Below are 10,251 nucleotides of genomic sequence, written 5' to 3'. Positions count from 1 at the left end.
CATCTGATCAATAAATGACAATGTAAAATGATCCTTTCTAGATGCAAAGTTCAGTTTTCGGTAATCAATGCACATTCTATGACCTGTGATGGTTCTTGTGGGTATTAATTCATCTTTATCATTTTTTCCCACAGTGATCCCACCCTTCTTTGGAACCACATGCACAGGAGATACCCATTTAGAATCTGAAATAGGGTAAATCACACCAGCATCTAAGAGTGTAAGAATCTCCTTCTTTACAACATCCTTCAGGTTAGGATTTAACCTTCTTTGATGCTCGATAGAAGTCATTGATTCATCCTCAAGATGTATCCTATGCATGCACAAAGTGGGTGATATCCCTTTGATATCATCAAGTGAGTAACCTATTGCTTTTCTAAATCTTTTAAGTGTTTTTAAAAGTTCAGCAAGCTCAGTTTCAGTAAGTTCACTACTCACAATGACAGGATAAGTCTCATTAGGGCGGAATGCATACCTTACACCATGGGGAAGTGGTTTAAGCTCCACCTTAGGTGCCTTAAGCTCGCTCCAGTCATCTTGCTGGATGTTCTCTTGTTGAAGCTACTTGATGGACCACTTGTGGCAGCTCTTCATACTGATCCTTACTCTCAAACCCCTTGTGTGAATCCAGCATCCCCATAGGCAGTACTCTCCAGATTTTCAATCACTTCAGCTTCCTTCTCCACTGTCAAAGCATGCTGTAGAGGATCTTCTAGAGATAGCTCTTCGAGGAGTTCATCAGCCAGAGCATCCATCTCTTCAATGTAGAAGATTTGCCCTTGCATAGTTGGTTTCTTCATAACCTCCTTGATGTCAAAGTGGAGAATGTGCCTTTTACCCAAGTGGAGATCAATCTTGCCTTCTTTCACATTCACAATAGCTCCAGCTGTAGCTAAGAAAGGTCTCCCAAGGATTAAAGGATCTTGAGCTTCTTCACCCATCTCAAGCACCACAAAATCTGTAGGGATTTCACAGTTTCCGACCATAAGAGGGAGATCTTCCAAGATACCCACAGGGTACTTCACTGAACGATCAGCCAACACCAATGAGAGTCTACACTTCTTGTACTGAGTGAAACCAAGCTTCTTTGCAACTGACAAAGGCATCAAGCTGACACTAGCTCCCAAATCGCCGAGACATCTTTCAAAAACCATAGGTCCAAGAGCACAAGGCAGTGTGAAGCATCCTGGGTCCTCTAGTTTCTTTGGAACATCAAGTCTCTGGATGATGGCATTACACTCATGAGTGAGAATCATCATACCCTGCATCTCCTTCTTCTTTGCAGCTACATCATCTTTTAGGAACTTGTTGTATTGAGGAACCAGCATGAAAGCATCAATGATGGGCATTGTAATCTGAACTTCACTCATCTGCTTCTCAAACAGGGCTTTGTACTTCTCCAGTAGCTGCTTCATGAACCTTCCAGGGAATGGAAGTTTGGGCTCATAAGGAGGGAGAACAAAAGGATTCTCAGTTGCTGGAGCAGCAGCTTGACCATCTTTTACTGTTTGCTTCTCTTCTCCCACTTTTCCTTTGCCTTTGGCTTCCACAATCTTCTCTAAGATCTCATCGTTGATCTTCTCATCCACAATCACAACCTCATCATCAATGTTGATGGCTACCCCCTCATCTTGTTTCTCAGCATCCTTGGTGAGAGTTGGAGGAGGAAACTGCTTGCCACTCCTAAGGGTAACATCCTTCATTGTTTCTTTGGGATTTTGCTCAGGTTTTCCAGGTAGAGAACCTTGTTGGCGATTTTGGTGAGTAGTCAAGGAAGCAAACTGGTTCTCCAAGGCCTTGAACTTGTTGTTGAGCTCATTGTAGCTACCATCAATCTTGTTGTGGAGATACTTCAGCTCATATCCAACATGCTTTTCACTTCTAGTTTGAGACTCCAAGATTTGTTTCAGTAGAATATCTGTGCTGCTGGCCTGAGGAGTAGAACTAGAAGGAGGAGCTTGCTGTTGAGAAGATTGGTTTCCTTTGTTGGGAAAACCAGGAGGAGGATTCTGCTGAGGCTGAGAGTTGCCTTGCTGGTTGTTCCTAGGCTGGTAACCATTCTGCTGGTTGTTTGGATAAGATCGCTGTTGGTAGTTGTTGTATTGAAAATTGGGCTCCTTCTTGTACCAACTACCATTGTTGTTGATGAAACATAGCTTTTCTTGATCTTCCAAACCTTCAACTTCATTAGCACCAGGAGGTGCTTCTTGGGTTGGGTTACTAACGAAGTTCAGCTGCTCTTGTTTAGCTTTATCTGCAATCAGAATGTCTATCTTATCTTGCAGAGCCTTTAGCTCTTTCCTCGTCTGCTTATCATCAGTTCTATCTCCTCTGTCATGGTCTCCACTGTAGACTGCGTCACTCTTCACCATGTTGTCAACCAGCTCCTCTGCATCTGCTTCAGTTCTCCCCAAGAAGAACCCATTACTTGCAGTGTCCAATCTGGATCTGTACTTAGGAAGTGCACCCCTATAGAAGGTGCTCAGCAAGTTCTCTTTGGAGAAACCATGGTGTGGACACTGATCTTGGTAGCCCTTGAATCTCTCCCAAGCTTCACTGAAGCCTTCCAAGTTCTTCTGTTGGAAACTGGATATCTCGTTTCTGAGCTTAGCAGTTCTTGAAGTAGAGAAGAACTTCTCCAAGAATGCTCTCTTGCAGGCATCCCGGGTGGTGATGGAGTCGCTAGGTAGAGACTTCTCCCACTGACGTGCCTTATCTCCCAAAGAGAAAGGGAATAGCTTGAGTTTGAAGGCATCCTCGGACACACCATTGGTCTTTGACAACCACAGTAGCTGTCAAACTTGTCCAAGTGATCAAATGGGTCTTCTACAGCCAAGCCATGATACTTGTTGTTCTCGATCACGTTGAGGAGTCCTGGTTTGACCTCAAAGTTGTTGGCCTCCACAGCTGGGGCTCTGATGCCAAGCCTATGACCATTGATGTTAGGACGGTCATAGGTACCAATCGGTCGAGCAGGTCGCTGAGGGTGCAGAGGGTTAGCCCCTTGACCGTTTGCAGGTGGATCCATATCGATATCCTGATGAGCTCTTCTCTGTCTGGATATACCCCTTTCAAGTGCTCTGATGTCAGGTACAATTGGAACTAGGTTTGATGTGCCTTTGCTCCTCAAGTTCATACACCTGAAATTGAAAGAGGGATGAAGATGTAGAATCAGTAACAAGAAAAAGAAAAATGACTTAGTCTCAAGCAAGTGACTAAATTTCAATGTTTAAATCTACTCGGAATTTGGAAATGGCGCCAATTTGATGTTAGGAGTTTTCAAGGCTCCTAAAACAAATGTTGTAATATGAGTGAAATGTCGAACCAATTCCAAGGGATTCAAAGCACCAAGAATGCAAGTACTTTCTTAATCTAAGTGCAATCGATGATTTGATGATTCTAAAACTAAGAATGCAATAATGAAACAATAAAACAGTATAAGAATGAACTTTCTTTTATGAGGAAAGAGAACTCATGGGTATAGGAATTTAGACCTTGGGTGATCAAGCTTCAAACTAAGGATGGCAACGATCAATCAAACTAATAACCTTAAGCCTAGACACAATTCTAAGCAAGCTCTATGTCTAGATGAATGCTCAATTGCTAACATTAATAACATATTTCAGACATCAAATGTCTTTGGCTGAATAATACAAAAACAATCATTAATAACAAGTCTATTAGCTATCTTAACACACTTAACAACAAATGTCTTTGGTAAAGTATATTAGTATTACTAAGTCCTTAAAGCTTACGAAGAATTACTAAGTGTAATCAAAATATTATATCTAAATATATGACGGCTGCACGTTTTACATGTGCACTTTTTATCCATGCACGTTTTACATACATACTTTTTATCCATGCACGTTTTACATGTGGTTTGCATGTTTTAAAGTTTTTTTTCAAGTTTTTGACCAAGTTTTTGAAGCATTTTTACCAAGTTTTTGAAGTATTTTGACAAAAATTTAAGCAGAGTTTCCCCTGTAATTTCAAGTTACCACACCTGTTTTCCAAAAACATACCACAACCAGAAACATAATATAACATCCAAAAACATCCAAAAGCAGAAACATAATATCCTAACAAGTTTAAGAGAAGCATTTTAGGCAGAAGCATAACATCCTAACTTGAATAATACATACATAAAAGCATTTTAAGCCTTTGTTTTAGGCTTCTTCTTTGGCTCTTCTAACTCATCAGTCTTTCTCTCAGTGAAAGGAGACAGCACCCATCGTGATGGTTCACATTTTCTCTTCTCCCGCAGTGGCGTACATGGCTTCAATGTAGCATCAATCTTCTTCGGCCTGCCTCTCTTCTTAGTTGTAGCTTGAGCTTTCATTTTTGCTAATCTCTCTGCTCTTGTAATCCCACCCTTCACTGCCATGACTTTGTCCTGACTGTTCCCACGTCTGGTTTCGCTGCTTCCCCGGGCCTCGATGCTTCCTCAGGTTCACAGACAACCATGTGCCAGCCTTGTTTTTCTTCCTCAGTGTATTTTTCAGCCTCTTCTTCAGGTACTTCCACCTCTTCTTCTACCACTTTTTCAGCTTCTTTCTCAGCTACTTCCACCTCTTCCTCTACCATTTTTTCAGCTTCTTTCTCAGCTACTTCCACCTCTTCCTCTACCATTTTTTCAGCTTCTTTCTCAGGTACTTCCACTTCTTCCTCTACCATTTTTTCAGCCTTTTCCTCTACTTTTTTTTCAGCCTCTTCCTCTGCAATTTTTTCATCTTTTTTCTCCTCTTCGCTGGAACTCTCCTCTACAATTTCTTCATCTTTTTTTTCTTCTTCCACAGCAATATCCTCACCTTTCTTCCACATCAATCTCCTCACCTTTCCTGGTGGTGTAATGGAAATGTTTCCTTGCTTCTGCCTTAGTCCTACCACGTGGTGGTGTAGGAGTTTCCTCGAGTGGTGTAGAAATTATCAGGCGTCTTTCAGCCTCTTTCTCAGCTTCTTGTTTCTCAGCTTCTTTTTTCTTAACTTCTTTTTCAGCCTCAAATCTTTTCCAAAATTCTTCCCCTTGTACTCTCGCTCTCTCACGAAGACTATCTAGAGATTCTTCACCTGATTCCTCAGCAGACTCACTGTTTCTTCAACTGTTTTGCTCGTCTTCCTCTTCCTTCCCACTGTTTTCCTCGTCTTTCTCACCCTTCTCATTGTTTTCCTCGTCTTTCTCATCCTTCTCCTTGTTTTCCTCTTTATCCTTCTCCGACTCAGCCATCTCTTTATCCTTCTATGCCTCAGCCATCTCTCTATCCTTATGATGATCTCTACCATAATCAAAATCATCCCACTTTCCATATTCCACATCCTCATTTCCCTTGCTTTCCATAGAAGTCAACCTTTCTTCTATTTTCTTACCACTTCTTTTCAAAAGTCGCTGGTTCTTCTCAAGTTCACCCATCGTCCAGTACATAGCCTCCAACTTTGTCTCTACTGCTAAATTAATTCCAGAAAATCCTTCTTCCATGGACTTCACAAGCCTCTCTTCCAGACCTTTCAAGATCGACTCCAAACCAGAATTAGAAAATGAACCTTCTACAACTGTCACCTTTTCTTTTGTATTTCGTCTTTGTAAACACTCGTGCAACAACATCTGACTCGTACAGTTCTTTCCACCAAATTTTCTTCTGCTTCACATTAAGCCAGTAGTTCCACCTATCAGTTGTGCTGCCTGTTGGGCCCGAATATGGCCCGATAGTTAACAGAGAATAACAAAAGACGATAACGGGCCGCGACAGGCCCATCGCGAATTCAATCCTTAAAAGCAGCTAAGCTGGAGCCGGAGGCTGTGAGCTAAGGATGTTCACTAAAGAGGTCACGGAAGAGAGGCAGCTCGTGGACGTGAAAATAGGCGCAGGACTCGGTCAAAGAGGAGCTGTTACAAATCCCTCAAATCACGGAGGAGATATCGGGAAGCCAGTTGGGGACGATCAAATGGAACCTGAGGCTATTTAAAGATGAAGTACATCAAAGAAAGGACATTCATTCAACCCTTATTCCATACGATACTCTGAAAACATTCTTATTTTTTGTAACATTCTCACTGTCTTTGTAATCATCAAAGATCATCTTTTTGTAATCACTCTTTTATCAAAATCATCAATACAAATCGAAGTTCATTCAACAAGTTATTACGGGATTCAGCCCGCGTTGTCTTTCCCTAACCTTTTCCTAAACTTTAACCTGACCTAAAAATCAGGAGGTGAGTTTAATCCCTCACAATTGGCGCCGTCTGTGGGGACGAAACATTCGGATCCCTTACTCTAACTTGAGGATGAATCCTACCGATCAGACAACGAATCCGTCTGACCTTAACCTCCCGATTCAGAGCGATGGCTCACCGAACGATGGAGGCTCTAGTCTCGTAACTTCGGAGCCTCGACGTGGCGATCACCGATCTGGGCAACAGCCTCCGGCTAGTGCTCGAACGAGCCAGATTGCCACCGGAGCTACTAACCCAAGATCATCAAGTTGAACCGCCCCCGGGCTTCCAGTCCCCGAGAATCCTCAGCAGCAAGCCACTCCGAATCAAACGGAGGCTCAGCTCTCTGAGATTCGTCAGATGATGATGCAATTAATAGACAAAGCTCAGGAAAGTGAGCGTACAATGCATCAGCTAGCTATTCGGCAGCAACGATTCGAAGAGATAACTAGATCTCTAAACGTAACAACCCAACCACCGCAACGTCAAGCTCCGGGGGTCACTTTCCGAGATAGATTGACCGATCCCTCGTTTCCCCGAGGACGTTTAGACTTTTCTCCTGACAGCACTGTTCCGGATGGACGGGGATCTGCTTTCCAGACACCTCATACTGGGGCAGCTCCCGTATTTAACCCACCTATCGCCAGTGCTATGGGAAGTAACGTAGCGACAACCGGCTCCACACCCAGTCAGATTGCTGACCGGAGCACTCGCTTACCTCCTCCGCCGCCTGATTTTAGATCCGGGGCAGGAGTATCCTTCCCATCCGTGGGCAGAATATCAGCTTCGGTTTATCAAACCAGAAGCTCAACCCCGAATGTGGACGGGTATTTAAGGGTAGACTCCGATAACCCAAGAGCTGGCGAGCGACTTAGCCCACCAACTGCATGGGAAGATGAACCATCACGATTCCGTCAGGAACCTGCCCGTCGGATACCTAATAACGACCCAAATGTCCTTTCCTTAGAGGGACCTGAAGCTATCCGTAAATATATGGAACGAACTCACGCAGCTCTCCAAAAATTGGGAGCTCAAGTCCACAAGGCAACGAGCTCAGCTCCCGAAATCGATAGCTTGATTGAAGAAACCCGTGGGACTCCATTCACTGACATAATTGCCAGTTCTTACATAAGAGATACCCGAAAAATTAGAATTCCCGAGTATGATGGGACTTCTGACCCAAATGCCTATTTGAGAGCCTTCCGATTAGTTATCGTGAAAGCCCATTTTACGCAAGAAGAATGTGAAGCAGGTTATTGCAGGACATTCGCCGAAAACCTGGTCGGAACAGCTCTTGAGTGGTTCTCTGGTCTCGAACCAGCCTCGATAGATAGCTTCGATCAGTTAACTAATGCCTTCATGAAGCAGTACTCGACCCATATCCTGAAGCAAGCCTCTGAGGCCGACCTCTGGAAGGTCAGACAAGGAATGGGGGACTCGTTACGAGTATACATCGAGAAATTCAGAGCAGTAAGAACTAAGCTCTCGAATCCCAACGACCAAGTCGCCATCGAGGCCCTTAGAAGAGGTTTGTGGTATAAATCGGAGTTCTGGTCGGAGCTAACACTCAATACTCCTCCAACTATCGATGATGCTCTTCATAAAACCACTAGATATATTACTTTGGAGGAGGAGACAGCTGCACTAGATAAACTCCACAAGAAACCTCAGAATCACTCGAAAGGCGAATCCTCAGAGGCAAAGGGACCTCATAAAAGGGGGAACCTCCGAAACAATCAGACTTAGGGAGAACATTCCTATGCAATCGAGGAAGACAAGGAAGAAAAACCTGTCGCCGCAGCAAACAAAACTCCCTGGTCAAAAGGCTTTGATAAAAACAAACATTGCTCCTATCACGATCGAGAAGGGCACTCAACCGAAGAATGTTGGGACCTCCAACGACAGCTGGCAGCTAAATTCGCAGCCGGAGAAATAAAGGGCGTGGACCTCAAAAAGCCACCGCCCTATCAGAAAAGAGGTCCCAGAGATACCTCTCCAAAACGCGAAAGGTCACCAGAGAAGGAGACGGATTCGCCACCTCCAGCTCCCAAGAAGAGAGTCAATATGATTCTTGGAAAATTCCCCCAAGGAAAAAGCCTGCAAATCGAGGCTCTCTTGAGCAAACCGTCACCTCAATCGAGTCTCGACTCGAGGGTGGACTGTATCCTTGGAGGATCAGATATGTGTCAAGACTCCGTCAATTTCATTAAGAATCACGTACAGAAGGCTGTGTCTAACACTGGACCTAAGCCTCCCAACCCTGAATCCAATACAAAGATTTCTTTCTGGGAAAGCTAGACCTCAAACCTTGACAGACCTCACGATGATGCTCTGATTGTCACCCTGAACATCGCAGGATACGAGGTGCCTAAACTCATGATAGACACAGGAAGCTCTGTTGACCTTATTTTCTACAACACCCTGAAAGGGATGGAAATAGACGACTACAAAATTATTGGCCAAAAAGCTAATCTCGTAGGCTTCTCCGGAGAAACAGCTACCTCATTGGGAACTATCAAGCTCCCAATCATAGCTGGCGGAATAATGAAAATGACCAACTTAGTAGTCATCGACAGACCTTCCCCGTTCCATGCGATCCTAGGAAGACCATGGATTCACAAGATGAAAGCAGTAGCTTCGACTTATCATCAATGCGTGAAATTCCCAACACCTGAAGGAATAACTACCGTACATGGTAGCCAGAAGATCTCCAGGATCTGCTACCTGGGAGGATTTGAAATCCTCAAAAAGTCCCCCCAATAGCAATTACAGATCCAGGAGGGTCGCGAAATGCAACAAAATATTCGAGGTCCCCCTAAGAACCTCACCGAAAAAGTTTGCATCGACGACTCAAATCTTGAAAGACAGGTGAGCATCGGATCTGAGCTACCTCTTGAGACCAAAAAGGAGCTCATTGACTTCCTGAAAAGCAATGCCAAAACCTTTGCATGGTCCACCAATGACATGAAAGGTATAGACCCGAACGTCACAACCCACAAACTAAAGGTAGACCCCACTTTCAAACCGATCAAACAAAAGCGTCGCAAGCTGGGCCTCGAAAAGGCTCAAGCTGTTAACGACGAAGTTGACCGACTTACGAAAGCTGGGTCCATTCGAGAGGTACACTACCCTGACTGGTTAGCTAACCCGGTAGTCGTAAAAAAGAAAAACGAGAAATGGAGAATCTGTGTAGACTTCACCGACCTAAACAAGGCTTGCCCTAAAGACAGCTTCCCGTTACCTCACATCCACCGCCTGGTTGAAGCAACAGCTGGCCATCAACTCCTATCTTTCATGGATGCCTTCTCAGGATACAACCAAACCATGATGGATCCTGAGGACCAGGAAAAAACCGCATTCATAACCGAACGAGGAACCTATTGTTACAAGGTTATGCCATTCGGGTTAAAGAACGCAGGAGCTACCTATCAGAGGCTAGTAAATAAGATGTTTGCTGGGCAACTCGGAAAAACCATGGAGGTCTATATTGACGATATGCTAGTCAAATCCTCAGCTGGAGAAGACCATATCTCCCACTTAAGGAAATGCTTCGATATCCTTAACAAGTACGATACGAAGCTCAATCCCACTAAATGTACTTTCGGGGTACCTTCAGGCGAGTTCCTAGGCTATCTCGTAACCGAAAGAGGCATCGAAGCCAACCCGAAACAGATAGCGACCTTCTTGGAAATGCCGTCACCTAAGACAACCAGAGAGGTACAAAGATTGACTGGACGAATCGCAACATTAAACCGATTCATATCCAGGTCAACCGATAAGTGCCTCCCATTCTATAAACTTCTAAGAAATAATAAGAAGTTCTTATGGGACGAGAAATGTGAGGAAGCCTTCAAACAACTGAAAGCTTACCTCTCCGAACCTCCGATCCTGTCCAAACCTGTAGTAGGAGAGCCACTGTATCTGTACCTCCCCGTATCAACTGCTGCAGTTAGCGGCGTGCTGGTACGAGAGGAACAAAACGAACAAAGACCTGTCTATTACACTAGCAAGAGTCTGATAGACGCCGAAACTAGGTATCC

The 10,251-nt window shown here is 44.1% G+C and overlaps 1 non-coding gene across 1 annotated transcript; it reads left to right on the top strand.

The window, feature by feature from the left end:
* The first annotated feature begins 2,502 nt into the window (after positions 1-2,502).
* On the top strand, positions 2,503-2,609 carry LOC130497882 (small nucleolar RNA R71). Its single transcript, XR_008936917.1, has one exon. It is a non-coding gene; the product is annotated as a small nucleolar RNA R71 (small nucleolar RNA).
* The last annotated feature ends 7,642 nt before the right edge of the window (positions 2,610-10,251 follow it).

This window comes from Raphanus sativus, chromosome 1 (genome assembly GCF_000801105.2).
Source record: "Raphanus sativus cultivar WK10039 chromosome 1, ASM80110v3, whole genome shotgun sequence".
In the NCBI taxonomy this organism is placed as follows: domain Eukaryota; kingdom Viridiplantae; phylum Streptophyta; class Magnoliopsida; order Brassicales; family Brassicaceae; genus Raphanus; species Raphanus sativus.
The sequence above is the reverse complement of the archived record's forward strand: the minus strand, read 5'-3'. Positions and strand labels throughout refer to the sequence as shown.